At 39.5% G+C, this 15,659-nt stretch overlaps 1 protein-coding gene across 1 annotated transcript in view; it reads left to right on the top strand.

Moving 5' to 3' along the window:
- RSBN1L (round spermatid basic protein 1 like) overlaps window positions 1–15,659 on the top strand; it is a gene marked incomplete at its 5' end in the record, with an annotated part of 39,638 nt that overhangs the window by 928 nt on the left and 23,051 nt on the right. The gene's annotated exons all lie outside the window — the stretch shown is intronic.

Below are 15,659 nucleotides of genomic sequence, written 5' to 3'. Positions count from 1 at the left end.
TCTCCGGCGGGGGGTGGGCGCCCTTCGTCCTGTCTTATCGGGGCTACACCCGGGGGTGATTTGAGGCTGGCGGGGTCTGTCGTGCTGCTGGTGGCGGGTACCTTTTGCAGGGAAAGCGGCCACGGCAGCGCTGTCTGGCGGCTCCTGTCAAAAAGGGGGTGTGGAAACGGCCACTGCCGTGGGTGGAAGCTGCCAGAGGCCTTAGGTTTTCAGACCTATTAGGGAAATAAGGGTGCCTTGTAGCTGGCGGCAAAGAGTCAGATGGGCATCTTAACAATGAAATGCCGTTTTATGGTTCAGATTAAATTTTGATTATGAGTATATACATTCATGTCTCATTGAAAGGCTGCATTTATTAAGTGGGTTAATATTGATAGCTCATGCCCTGTGGTAGGAACGCCAAGCATATTACAGCAGTGTAAGTGTTTCGGATGTTCAAAATGATGTGCTGAGTTCAAAATGTTGTTTTTCATTTTAAAACTAGAAATGGCTGACTTGTATTTTGCAGCATATACAGTTTCAGCCATAATGCAGTCACCTAATGATTATGGAAACTGTAAAAGTGCTGTAAACTTGAGCGCAACTTCGCCTGCTTTTAAAATCCCAATGGGATGATCATATAAAAGCTGCTTGATATCCTATCTAATATCAATATGTCTTTGAGCTGGATAGGATGCAGCTAGCCCAGTTTTGTGCTTATTTATGGGGAAGTAAACCACACTTGTTCCCAAACAATTTAACTGTCTAACTGACCTTGCCCAGTTGCAGCACTTGGTACTGATGCAGCTGAGAAGTCTGGTTCTTTCCTTCAGTATAGGGAACTTAGGCAGCTTGGCTAAATCTATACAACTGAACCTGCATATGCTTGCATAAATTTCAAGTGGAAAGAAATGGGGTGTGGTAGGATCAGTGTTAGTTGGCGGGATTAGCTCCTTGACTTGCACTTCTGGAAATCTGCAAGCCAATAACAAGAGTGATGTCAAGGGGGACCACCATAATATAGCTTAAGAACAAACATGCATATTCTCTTCCATGCATGCAGCTGGCAAGAATACTAAATGCACTCCACAACCACACACAATTATTGCTTAATAGAATAGCAAATGGACAGACTGATACATTTGTTGCCAACAGGAGTTTAGTAGTATCCATCTTAGCTGGTGTATAGAAATGGACTCCTTTTTTCAGAAGTGCAGGCAACAGAATTTAACATGTTGGAACAGGGATGGGGAATGTTTGGCCTGCAGGACTCTCTGTCTGGCCCTCAGAACTCTCCCCAGACCACATCCTTTACTAACCCTGCTTTTTACTCCCAAGAGTTTTTTCGTGGCTGAAACATGCCATTGAGCTCTGATAATTCGCCTTGCTTGCCTGGGTGGAGAATAAAGAGGAGTGTGTGTAGAAACTAGCATACTATAGAAAGGCAAAAATTACATTTGTTGCTTTGCCCACTTTCACCTCTGCTACAGTGCATGTTGCTTGGAAGAGAAGTTTCCCCACCTCTGTCTTAGCAAGCCTTAACTGTAGTGCTGCGGGGACTATGTTCCAGAACAGTGCTAAGTCGATATGGATACATTTTAGAGATTAATAGTTTGTGGTGGTTAACATTGCAAAGTTGCATTTTGCAGCTCACCCCTGTTGATTCAAGAGGACAGAATTGATCTATGAAATTTCTGGATTACACTAAAAGGAGATTTACAGTGTTGAGTAAAAAATATTTACTCAGAAATAAGTCTCACTGAGTCTAGGGTTTACTGTCAGATATACATTTGATTGCAGCCTTAGATTCATCAGTTCATTGAAAAATAATCATTGTGGAATGCTGAGGTTCACTTGTGTCCTTAAATATTCATCCAATTTTTTTGTCAAATGAGATGTTCCTATTGATCTTTTTGTAAGGAACGACACTACATTGGTCTTAGTTGTTGTTCAGTGGCAGGATATCTTTCACAGATAAAGGCTACATAGAGTGGGGGAGAAATACTTGAGGACCTGACTAAATGTGATGAGGCTGCCATGTGTCTGCCCTCTTCATGTATAAGGTGTGGTTGTGGAGTTTGTTTATATAAAAAGAAGCTCAAGGGTGAGTGGAGTGAAACTATCCACTTTTCAGCTTATCTTGTTATGCTCTGATATCTGGAGCAATTTTTTGAAGCCCATCTCTGATCCTGGGTGGGAAGCCAAGTTGGGGACAAAATTCAGTAAACCAGTGAAGCACAGTAAAGTAAACCAGGAAAGACTTCAGTTTTTCTCACCTGGATGCTTTTTTCATGTAAAAAACAAAAAGGCACCACCACCACCCTTCTGCAACTTCATGTGTGAACTGGGCAAACGTGTATAAAAGCCATATGGCTGCCCTTTCACATGTAACTTCAGTTGTAAAACCATGTGCATAGATTCTTGTCCTTTTCAAACACTGCTTAACTTTACATTTGCTTTCAATGCACAGCAGTAAACCTTTCACTTCTTTTAACTTACCCAGAATGCTTCTATCTTTAAATCTATAGGTATCGCATTTTTCTTTTAATGATTGTACAAGACCAATTTTGAGGCACATCACAGGTTATTCAAGTTTGTAGTGTGAATATGTATTATATCCAGGTAAACATAGCAAAATTTCTGTAAACTGGAAAATAATTGATTTTCTTTACTCTATTCCACCTGTCATGCTTTTGGTGTACAACAGATGGAAAAAAATAACCCTAGACATTCAGTAAAAAATAATAATACATGACTGGTCTTCTAATCACACCAATATGAAGAATGCTTTCCTAATATTTCTAATTAATGTTGTGTTCCACTTAGAGCTTTTATAACCCATAGTTTGTTGTTAGTATGGTGTGTCAGATAGTGTTGAACTTGGATTGGCTAGAAGCAGGTTCAGCCATGTAGTTTACTAGGTGACCTTGGGCCAGTTGTTATCTCTCAGCCTAACCTATCTTATAAAGTTACAAGAAAGTAAAAAGTGTTTGTGTGAATGGAGAGAAGGGAAAGGAAACTATGTACTCCACACTAAGGTGTTTCATAGACTCATACAATTGTAGAATGAATGGTATCGTGAGAGTCATCTAGTCTAACCTCCTTTTTAGAGGAAATGTGGAATAAAATGTAATACATTGTAGATATATTTGGCTTTTCAGAGTAGTAGCAAACTTTCTGAAAGATGCTTGTTTCTTATGGTAGTGACAGCTGACCAAACAACCTGGATTATCTTATGCATCTCTGAATATGAAGCACAGTCCAGGTGATTAGTGTGTCAAGAGTAATTTATTCAGGCCTCCTTTTCCTTTCACAGGGATTTCATCACTTGATTTCCCAGTGTTGGAGCACTAATGCATGTTTAAATGGTATTATAAAAGTGCTTTGTACTAGGGAGTGTTCCTGGAATATGGAAAATGAACCTGGCCTCTAGTAAGTACCCATTTGTGCCTGAGAGTACCACATCAGAAACCCAAGCTCTAGAATAGTGCAGGGGTTCTATTGCTGGAGCAGCACTTGTAGCCTAACTTTTCCTTGCTTGTACAGCAGATGAAGGACTTCTGGTGTTATGGAAAGGAAGGAAGAGGGATATTCTCTGTGGCTCCACCAGTTAGCCTCTTGTTTGACTTCTTGGAAAACTCCTAACTGCTAAAGTGCCTTCTCGTATAGAAATCTCCATCTGCTTGTGTCTGATCAGGGTCAACACCAATGCTTCCAAAGGAGGTGTGAAAATATTGCTTCAAAAGCTAAACTTTAAATTACTAGGCATTGATGAATTGATTTTATAACACTTCAGAATCCTTTTCAATAAAAGGGTTAGCTGTTATAGAGCTTTTCCAGTACAGAAGCAAAGAAACATAACTAAACTCTACACAATTGGGAAATGCAGAGTACAGCTAATCTTAATCTGAATAGCTGTAACGTTTCCCCCTCTCCTTGACACGTGGATATAAAAAAAGAGGTAGATGTTGTCAGAATTAATAGACAAGGTTACACGTTAATTTCAGAGAATTGTTGTTTTCATATTGTGTCTCATAGACTGCAGTTTAAGGTGTCATGGCTGTCAATCTAAGCCAGGGTGTATCTGAACAATTATATATTCTGTACTGCTTAAACTGTAAATCCTCTGAATATATTTGTTGGACTTAATTCTTTTGGTTACTGGGGAGCTACCATGTACAGAAGCTACAAACATGAGCCTGACCAAACTGTGGGAGGCAGTGGAAGACAGGAGTGCCTGGCGTGCTCTGGTCCATGGGGTCACGAAGAGTCGGACACGACTAAACGACTAAACAACAACAACAAAAACATGTAAAGAAATGCTTTCCATGTTTGAGAGGCAGGATCCTGGTTCCTGCATTTTTACTTCTTTGAAAAGGAGGGGAAAGGGGTTGGGTTGCTCAGTGTCTCAGCACATTAGTTTAATGTCCACTTCTCAACCCACACTGAACTAATGTCCTGAAGTTGGGTGAACATATGAATGTGAGCTATAAAAACAAAAGGTTTCCAAAGCTTGAGGAATTGCCCTGTTGTTGCCCAGGGAACAAGAAAATCATTTCTTGTAGGGCCTTATTTATATACTTAATTTTAGCATGAGCCTATGTTCATTTAAAAATGTTGTGTGGTCACTGATGGGATAGTTTTGACATTTACAGAACTCGTTTAAAAGTCAAGTCTGTACCTGTCACTGAGATCATGAATTTAGAACGATCTAATTATGTTAATGCGTTCATGGTGAAATGGCTAGGATAGAGCTTTCTGTTTTCAAGATATGACTCAAAACTCATTGTCCTAGCCCTTTGTTTAAATGATTTAATCATTACTTGTTTTAGTTGTAAGTTAATATTTTATTTTTACTATTCAGCTAAATAACATGGGCGATTTCTAATAAACATTCAAACAAATAAATACAAAACAGGATCACAAAGTTATAGAAAAGAAGAGAACCAAATTTAATACAACATTTATATTATAGTAGAAAATAAAATCAATGTGACAGTACTTTTTAATAAAAAAGTGCAAAACTTTTGAAGCAGTTGCTTAGACATTTGAAATGGCTCACAGAGCCAGAATTTATTTTTACTTTATTATCTTGTCTTTCTGCTCTTACACCAGCAGATTCCTTTTCAGTATCTGCAATGCTTAAACTTTTCAAGTGAATTTGGTTTTAGTGCTGATGACAAATTTTTGGACTGAGACTCAGAAACATCCTGTACGGACCTTCAGGTTTTAGTGAAAAAGCCAATCAGATTCTGAAAGCTGTGCTACAACAAGATACATAAATCCATACCAAAAATGTTACTGCTTATTCTTACCAGAACAGTAAATATATATTTACATGTTATTATTTTCAGATTTCACTTGGAATGTCTTGAATATTGTGTTTTGAACTGATGTAGATCAAAATGATATTTGCCAGAAATGACAGTACTGAACTTGTGCAAAATGAAACTAATCCTCTTTGCACTTAACTGGTAGTAAATGTTTTGAACACAATGGGACTTACTTATGAGTAAGTTAAATACAGTAATGAGAAAAGTCAGTATAGATTAAGTTCTAAATTGCAATATGCAAGATAAAGAATGGATATGAATTTTCTGTTATGAAGTAACAAATTTGATCAGCGCAGACTTAAATGAAAACTTAGTGTAGGTGGTATTTAACTTCAAATACACCTAGTACTATTTATTCAAATATGTTGGACAGTCTTCTCATGATAATTTTTTAACACAGCTTTTTTAAAGACCCATGAAAAGGGATTTTGTCTAATAGACAGTACCCCCTTAATTTGGTTTAACTTTGGATTCTGGAAAAGTCTTACTAGGTTTTCTAAAAGAGTAAGTAGAACAGGTATATTTACAATTAATCATTCGGTTATCGGTAGCTTACACTTTTAGAAATAGTTGTTGCTAATTGTACGAAAACATGCATAACACAAATCTGGGTGGTTTAAGATGATTTGGGAAATAGTTAACTTTGTTAAACATATTTTCCAAAAAGTTATTTTAGATCTTATATCAAGAGGTTCATAGAAAGATTATCTTTGTTTATTGAATAATACATTTCTTAATGATTTACAACTGTATAGTGTTATAATTTATCCATTTTTTACAGATTATGCCTGTTAAGCTTTTAAATCCTGTATATGTGGTTTTTCTTTTCTTTTGTTTTCGTATTATGTTAAATTTCATAAATACAGGAAAAATGGACGTAGTTCTTGAAAAATAGTTTACAAACACTGAACAAATATTTCATTTTCTCTGTCACTCTGTGCTTTGTTTCCAAAAAAAAATGTTACTCAAAATACCAGTTCTCAGTCTTATTTGTTCTAAAAATATCTTAATGTGTGTGAGTGTGCGGGGGAATGGTTCTGGCTTTGCTATTTTATGAGTTTATTCTTACAACTAGTCCACATTGATGCATATGATACATAACCTGGCTTTTAAGAGGGCACAGTTCCATTAGTAACACACAATGAAACATTTCAAATTAACATAAATGATAGTTTACATAAGGAACCTACTAATTCTTTTAGTGAAGATGTTGGAAATTTGGGGACAGTTTATAAAGTAGGTCATGCTTTCAAGGGAGGAGAGGGTGCCAAATCTGTGGCAAAGGATGGATGCGGCATCAACTAAATGATGCCCCAACCGATAACGTAATTGGAGAAGAAGACTTTTTTTTTAAAGACAACTTTGCTGGTGACATGAATTCATCTGTAAGATGCTTCTTATTTCTCAATCTCTGAAACTGACATCTAGAATTGGAAATGGTACAAAGTGCTGCATAATCCGTATTGAGTTAATGCCAGAGAGTCTTTTTAACTTCAAATCTTGGCTTGCTGTGATATGCATAAGCAACAGAACATCTCTTTTGCTCTATATTCCATATGCAGCGCACAGTTCTTCATGTTTCTAAATGCTTAATCCATTGTGGTATTTAAAAATTATTTATTAAGTCTATGCATGTATGTCTGTAGGACGCGGGTGGCGCTGTGGGTTAAACCACTGATCCTAGGACTTGACAATCATAAGGTCGGTGGTTCGAATCCCCACGACGGGGTGAGCTCCCGTTGCTCGGTTCCTGCTCCTGCCCACCTAGCAGTTCAAAAGCACATCAAAGTGCAAGTAGATAAAGAGGTACCGCTCCGGCGGGAAGGTAAACGGCGTTTCCATGCGCTGCTCTGGTTTGCCAGAAGCGGCTTAGTCATGCTAGCCACATGACCCGGAAGCTGTACGCCGGCTCCCTCGGCCAATAAAGCGAGATGAGCACCGCAACCCCAGAGTCAGTCACGACTGGACCTAATGGTCAGGGGTCCCTTTACCGTATGTATGTATGTATGTATGTATGTATGTATTAAGTTTATAGGGTAGACAATGAGTTGCAAACTGGGAACCAAAATTATATTCAGAAACTGCAGAGGAGCACATTTTCTAGTTTTTATTTATGACAAGTGACCCCTCCCCCAATATCTTACACACACATCAACACATCCTGTTAGATTAAGCACAAGTGTTTTTGTTTTTAGTTGCTTCCAGAATGCCCTTCTTTTCCTTCTCACCTCTCCCCATTGTCCTGCTTTCACAAGATTTTCTCTCTTGTCAGCAGTTGGCTCTTCTTTCTCTCAGCTAATTCAGACATTCAGGAATAGCTCATGAGACTCAAAAGACAGTGCCACTTTGGGATTCAGATGCAGAATTGTATGCTGGAATGTTCTGTCAAATAAAAATACTGCTTCATACATAAAGATAAAATGCTGGGAATAAAAAGTAAGAGCCTATTGTTTACCTGTACAGGCCTGCTTTGCTTTGCTCTAACTTTGCTGAAGCAGACATATTGCAGCCTGTGGTGATTGGCAGTTGGAAAAGCAAAGATGAGCTCCCGTTCTGATAAATGTGGAACAAAAAAGGGGCATTTACAATTGGAATGATCAATGCTGATACCTGTAGGAAGGAAAAGCTGAAGCAAATTAGAAAGGAGGCCTGCTGCTTGTGTGAAAGGAATTGTCATTTGCCATAAGTTGTTGGACAAGAGACAATCTTTGAGATTTTGGTGGACAACTAAGAAACTGGTATTTGGGTTCAAAACTTGGATTGCAACGGCTGGTTTTGCTCCTTTGTGCTACTTATCCATGTGGCCCAAATCTAGGTTCAAATTTGGAGGAAGAAATTGGGTATATAAGTGAGTCAATAGACTTTCTATTGCTAGGTATAGTGAATTGATACAGGTAAGTTTTCTATTTTGAAACTGATGGACTTGCTAAACAATCATGTAGGGCAACTGGTTGCTATAGTTATTTTAAAAACCATTAGTTTTGCAATTAAATAGACTTAATAAATGATCATAATCAAATAACTTTATTATTTATCCTACATGCCTCTTGTAAAGCATAATTGTTTTTTTTTTAAAGGAGATAGGTCTTTCTTTGTTTTCTGTATACCTGCCAAGATGCTACAATCACTTTTTTTTAATTGCTTCCTGATCATTTTCATAATTATTTAAAACGAATGATCAGACATTTCCAGAAGAAAGGACAAAATTGTTTTCACTTAAAAACATGAACATTCTTTCCATCTTTGTAATAAGTATTAATAAATAATATGAAAACTGAACATGAGTAGAGCTCAAGTGGTTGCAGGGTACAAGTTTTTCCAGGTTACCTGGTGCATAATGCTCGTAAGATAAGAGGATACTCTTGGACCCTGGAACAAACTAATGTTTTCTCACTACTTCAGTTACATTTACTTGAGAAATAATATCATCAGCATGTTTTAAACTGTAGTTGTTAAGGACATCCGTCCCCCACCCCGGCCAACTTTAAATGTTACGTCATTTGTTTTAGTCCTTTAAAATTGTAAACCACCTTGGGTGCCTTTGGCAGAAAAGCAGCATATAAATGGAATGAATGAATTCTTTCACTTCTTCTGGAGATTTTACAGTTAGGTGTTTCTTTTCACTATGAAAGTTTGATGACTTTGTGTGGTTTGGAAAGAACTGAGCAGGGTAAAACGTTTGAGGTTTGTAAAACATTTCTAATGCCATTTAGTAATCTTCTAATTGTCTATGGCAATTTTTAAAATATCTTCTCCCTCTTACTTAGGCTGTCACTATTTTATCTGTGACCTTTCAGTTCCTCCCTTTATCTGATAATCTCTTGCCAACATTTCCTCCTGAATGACTCCTTGACTTTGCAAGTTAATTGAGATAAAGCCAGGGGTGCATGATACATAAAGAGATCTCAAAAGTGTGTTCACTGTGCTGTAAGCTTTGTCTTAATATATTTCTCTAAAATAGGAACAGATCAAATTTGGAAGGTTGTCATGCTCTTCCTCACTGTTTGACTGTCCGGCTTCTGCCTTTTCCGTTGGAGGCACCAATGCCTTGCAGCAGACTGCCTGAGACAGTAGGAGGTTGTGACAATATCTGAGGTGTTTTGCATTGGGACAGTCTCCCCCTGGAGCAGCTAGTAGCAGTTGCGAGAGGAAGGCAAATGAGTAGGGAAGGAAAGTGTTTTGCAACTGAGCACTTGAGATGGAAGTGGTGCAACCTTCTGTCCAGCTGCAAATTATGGATGCAATGGTCCCAAACAAACTCTCTCTTTGAAACTGCTTATATGGAAGGATGGAACATACATTCAATATCTTGTCATAATGAACAATTTGACCTTTAGCTTTACGTCTTCAATTAAGTGAATAGGAACCACATTGCATTTGATATTAAAACAGTGGTCATACACACTTCTAGAAGCCATGCATTTTGAGAGAGACTGCTGAAGCTATCAGTGATATAGCAATATTGTGTTAGTGTGTGGCTTTGTTCTAGTTAATGGGAGCAAACAGCACAATTTTAAAATGAATGCTGTTCCAGAGTTTGCAGAATACCTGTACTCACCATATGAGAGTGCCCAGAATTAGAGAACTGGAATAGCAGAGAATGCCAAAACATATGCAGTGTGTACATGCATGCAGTTATTTACCTTTACAAGACTAGTGATGCAAACTTCCATACATTTTTGAAGGCATAATGGATTTTTTTTAGTACAGGCAGCCACCATTTTAGGTGCATCCAATTTGTGTGTGCACATGTGCATCACACTGAACTTGGAAGTGACCCAAAAATATCACAAAAGGGGGGGGGGGAATGGGAACAGAATGGGGTGTTTCCACGCTTTTTCAATGGTGTTATACGAGATTTCACTTAAACACACAGTGCCTTAGAACACAACCCCTGCATAAATTGGGAGTTGTCTGTAGGGCATTGAAATGTAGCAGAAAACATAAAAATAACTAATAAAAAACCACTTCCTCTTTGAACTCAAGCTAAGAAAGTATACCATATATAATTTGGCTCATAGGGTTGTATTGTTTGGTGTGTGTGTGTGTATATATATATATATATATATATATATATATGTATATGTGCATATATGTCTGTGTGTGTGTGTGTGTGTGAGAGAGAGAGAGAGAGAGAGAGAGAAATACATATGAGAAATATGTATTTGAGATGGAGAGTCAGACTTCTAGTCTTGAAGGTACTAGGGTATATTTTAGTATTTTACTGTTGCAGAAAATTGGAAGGGAATGTTGAAAACCATCAACAGCAGTAAACATTTGGAAAGTTTTTAAAATCTTGGTTTATATATGATTTGCTGACCTCAGTAACATACTGCACAAAGAATATACAGTACCTTTCAGTGAAGAAAGCTCATAAAATATCCTTATAATTAAGATGTAGCAATATATTTGGATATTGTCAGTGCTGTGCTATGGGCAGGAGTCTGGAGTGAGCCATGAACTGGAAACTAAGGGACAAAGGAGAAGTCAAGACCAGTGACTAACCAAAGATGTAGGAAAATGCCAATGCTCAGGAAGACATTGTTGCTTGAGCAAACCTCACCTTGAAAACAAAAACTTTTATACTTCTTCCTACTGACAAAGATCCAGTGGTTAGCATGAGTGGGATGTTGGTATGGAAGGTTTATCACTGAGAAGGCTGCTGCCTGTAGTTGAATGAATCACCATACAGGGCAGCCACAGACAGATTGAAGCTGCATCCTATAATTATTTAGCTACTCTTGATAATACTATAAAAAAATCAGATTTTTATCATATGTTTTCACAGGTTTGCAGCCTTACCTGGGAGTCAGCCCTGTTGGACCCAGTCTGATGCATATTTGAAGGAAATGTCTAGAAGTGGGAAATTTTAATATTGTTTATATCACGGGTGTCAAACACAAGGCCCGCGGGCCGAATCCGGCCCGCCAGACCTCGTCATGTGGCCCGTGTAGTCTGGTCTATATATATATCTGTGAGGGAAGCTTGGGCTGCGGTGCGCGCGCAGGGCGCCTCGGGTCCCTTCTGCGCAGGGGCAGGCGCAGGCCTCCCCCTCCTCCAGCTACCTAGCTGAGACTTATTTGACACGGCGAGGGCGGGGTTGGATATGGGAGGCCGCTGCTGCTGCTCGCAACTTCTTTTCGGGCTCGCCGGGGTGAAATAAGTCCTGGCGGGAGTGCAGCGCGCCTGCGCGAGGTGGAACGCGGAGAAGGGCAGAGCCGGCTTCGCGTGCGTTGGAGAGAGGGAGACCGAGAGCGCGCTTGTGTTTCGGGAGCGCGCCCTGTGAATACTCGGGGCGGCGTGCTTTTGCTTTGCTTTTCTTTATTTATTTCTTTAGGCGCGTTTCCGCGCTGCCCAATGAACAGCATCCTCCGCCTCTGGGGATTCGTGATTCAAAAGCAAATTCGATACGCAAGTGCATGTTTTGTAAATAACGTCAGGCGCGGCTTCCGCAGGGTGTGCGTTGCAAAAATTTATATATGGGGGGAAAGCTGATAAGGAATTGGTTTATTTTTTAGGGTATTTACACATCATGCAATTTTTCCCTCAATGTTATTACAGGGTCCGGCCATCAGTTCCCACCCTCCTCAAAGGTTTAGGGTAGGTAGCAAAGGGGGGGAAATCCAAACAAATGCTCGATTAAAAATTGGGGAATGAGAAAAATTAAAACCTGCACATCTTGTGTAACTTAAACACCAAGCCAAGCAGGAAACAATTTTTATGTTCATATATGTATTCAAATGAAATCAAGGTGTAGTGTTCCATGAGCCAGAAGCTTTGCATTACTTAATCCAGCTGTTAAAGGTGTCATGGGCTTTGAAGACACTCGAACTCGAACCAGCCCTTTGAGGGTGACCAAACTGCTGATGCGGCCCCCGGTGAATTTGAGTTTGACACCCCTGCGCTAATCCCTTAAGCCTTTAATAGCCGCTAATAGCCGCTAAACCGCTAATAGCGCTAATCTGCTAATAGGGTTGCTTCGCAAGACGAAAAAACCGCTAGACGAAGAGACTCGCGGAACGAATTCTTTTCGTCTTGCGAGGCACCACTGTATACAAAGTCATTTACAAAACATTTTGTTACCGAGTCTTATTTTTCCTGATCAGTCTCCTTGTTAGTAAGTTCCAAGCTCTGAGGTCATCAGTTCTTCCCAGAGCTGCCTCACAGTTCCATGGGAGGCTCCTTCCCAAAGAGAATGGAGTCTTTTCTATTTCATTACTATTTCCCCAGGGAGCATAGATAAGCATAGGTTGTTGGTATCGCCTCTCAGTGTTAGAAACTCAGATATACAAGTGAGGGGCTAAATGGTGCTTTAAACCTGTGTTGCAGTCACCACAACAGAATGTCTATTCTGGACTAGATGACTCTCGGGGTTCCTTCCAGCATTGCAATTCTGTGATTCAATGATCTCAGCTACATTGCTTGACTGTAGCTTGCTCTTACGACAATTAACTTGTTTCCAGTATGGCAGAGGGAGAAACAAGCACAATGGAAATGGTATTATCTATGGACTAAGGCAAAGGTTTTTTAACTGTGGTTGCCAATTTGGCACCCAGAAATCTCCACATAGTCACAGTTGGGCACATGCCAGTAGCAAAATGCACCTGGTGCCTGGCTAATTTCTAAGGCTGCTCTCCGATCACACCTGATGGGACTTAGGAGAACTGCCTGAAAAAGACCTCTCACAAGAAGCAAGGGTCACTTTAAGCCAATCCCTGAAGAGATGCCTTATTTGGGCAGCCTGATTATCTAACCTGTTGCCTGTAGTTCCACTGGATTTCACCCACATTCTTCTCTCTTTCTGAAGATTTTTATATCCGCCCTGTCTCCAGGCAATGTCCGAATGTGTTCTTCTCAGGAGTTATTGCCCAGTGGGTGCCTGCTGGTGCAGAGTGGGGCATACTGAAAGGGCCAGGTGCCACCAAAGGACTGGGAGGCCCTGACAGCACATTCAGATAAGGGAACTGTGTTCCTTTTAAAACATTTGTTCTAATTAATGTGATTTTAATTTATTCCAGTGGAGGGAATTCTATTTTATTTTTCTTTGTTTTTACCTCATTCACTTTCACCTTTTGGCTGCTGTAGGCAGTGGCCAAACCACCTTCCACCAGTAAAGCAAGGCTCTCTTTTTAACCCTTCCCTTCACCTGTACTGGAGTGTTTCTTCTTCTTCTTCTATGCAATATTAAAGTTCCCTTTTCATTGGTGGTCTGTCCCTATTCCCCTAGCAAGTTAGGGGTTTTATATGCATGACTCAAGCCCTTAGTTTTTTCCCTGCCCCTTTACCCTCCCTTTTTGAGCTTGAAGTGAATTGCTGGCCTATTTCTACAGAAAAAAAGGATAGGAACAGTTTTATAGTGTGCAGTTATTGACTCCGTATGTCTACAATCACAAAAGAACACTCCTTTCTTTCTCATATCTCCTTGCTTCCAGTATTGACGTGTATCTTAGATCCTTGTTAATTCCATTATGGAGAGATTGTACCCACCATTCATATTGCAAGATCAGGTTGCCAATAAAACTAAAGTTATAGCCAAATAACCAGAAGAAGAAAGCACAGCTGCCCTATGTAACAAGAACTGGATTTCTTTAACTCAAACCTGATCCGTGACAAACAGAGTGAAAAGAGTTAACTGGTTACCTAGAAAGCAATAGGTAAAAGGTAAAGGTAAATGACCCCTGGATTGTTGTCCAGTCAAAGGCGATTATGGGGTGCAGCGTGTATCTCGCTTCAGGCTGAGGGAGCCAGTGTTTTTCCACAGACAGCTTTCCAGGTGATGTGGCCAGCATGACTAAACCGCTTCTGGCACAATGGAACACCAAAATGGAAGCCAGAGTGCACTGAAACACCATTTACCTTCCTGCCACAGCGGTACCTATTTATCTATTTGCACTGGTGTCCTTTCAAACTGCTAGGTTGGCAGAAGCTGGGACAGAGCAACGGGAGCTCACCCTGCCACACATATTTGAATTGCTGACCTTCCAATCAGCAAGCCCAAGAGGCTCAGTGGTTTAGACCACAGCGTCACCACATCCCATGTCTAGAAAGTGATACAGTAGCCCTGAGCTGACTCTAGTGGAAAATCTAGTCGATTAAAGAAACTAGTCAGAAGCAACCAAAGAATAAAACACAATTGATAGAACCAATCATATAATCTTTGTTTCCACATTATAAAACCTGACAAACTACAATCATTGGTTAACTCCATTGGATGGTGTTGTAGGGCTGTAATTGTGGCAAAAGGTTTCTAAACTAAGTAGTAACTGAAATGACGAGAAGTTACAAAATACCCTTTATTATTTTTTCTGTGTATAACGTCTTTTATTTGTGTATAACTTTTGATAGAATAAAGATAATTAAACAGTTTGTTGCATTATATGATACATAATTTTATGGCATTATTATAAAAATGACTTGTTATAAGCCATCAAACCTCAGCAATACATATCTTCCAAAAGGTTTCCACAATTTTGGCCATGTCTGTAACTGGGTAGAGAAAAGCAAGCACACAAATCATCATTAAAGCATTTGTATTGGAATAGTTTTGAAGCTGTGTTAGAAACTCAAGATACATGTTAGGCATCAAATGGCTCCTTAAACCAAGGTTGTAGTCACCAAAACAGAATGTCTGGTTGCCATTTCTGGGCAAGATGCCTCTAATGAGGGACTGACTGTTCAACAGTTAATCTTCTGGCTAGTTCAGATGACAACCTTGAGCTCAGTTAAGAACTTTCAGAACTTAAAGAAGAAAAGTCACTTGATCCAGGGACAGTTCTCGTATCCATTTCTGCCTCTTTTTCTTAATGGTGACATGAACCGTTCGTAGCATAAGAGTATTCTTCATAACTGTGAGCAGAGCAGTGGGGTGGGGTAGGTGAAGATAAACTACAACAATTGACTATGACATTGTTCACTGCTTCTGCTCAGGCTGATAAGAAAAAGCATTTTGGTTCCTGAAATTCATTGCAATTGTGCAGATAAAATATAACAGAGAGAATTCTACAGAATGTGGTATTAGTGTGTGAAAACAGTCAAGATCCAGTGATGGTGGAGATGTCAAGCGCCATCCTGGCACCCAGGCATTCACTTGGTCGCAAGTGGCCGATAGTTGCAAAATGCGGCTTCTGCCTGACTAATTTCAAACACTGATTTGAAGATGTTTTTATTCATTTACACTAGTAGTTTTGGGAGAAAGGCTGGGATATAATGTACAAAATAACAATAATAACTTATGCTTGGGAACACACCTGATTTAGCAGAACTGAAATCTTCCTGTTTCATTGTTTTCTTTATCCTAGTTATATCACCTCATACGTCCTAAAATGTTAAGTTGTTTTCCGGGGGCTT

This window comes from Podarcis tiliguerta (genome assembly GCF_965153285.1).
Source record: "Podarcis tiliguerta genome assembly, chromosome: 10".
Lineage (NCBI taxonomy): Eukaryota > Metazoa > Chordata > Lepidosauria > Squamata > Lacertidae > Podarcis > Podarcis tiliguerta.
The sequence above is the reverse complement of the archived record's forward strand: the minus strand, read 5'-3'. Positions and strand labels throughout refer to the sequence as shown.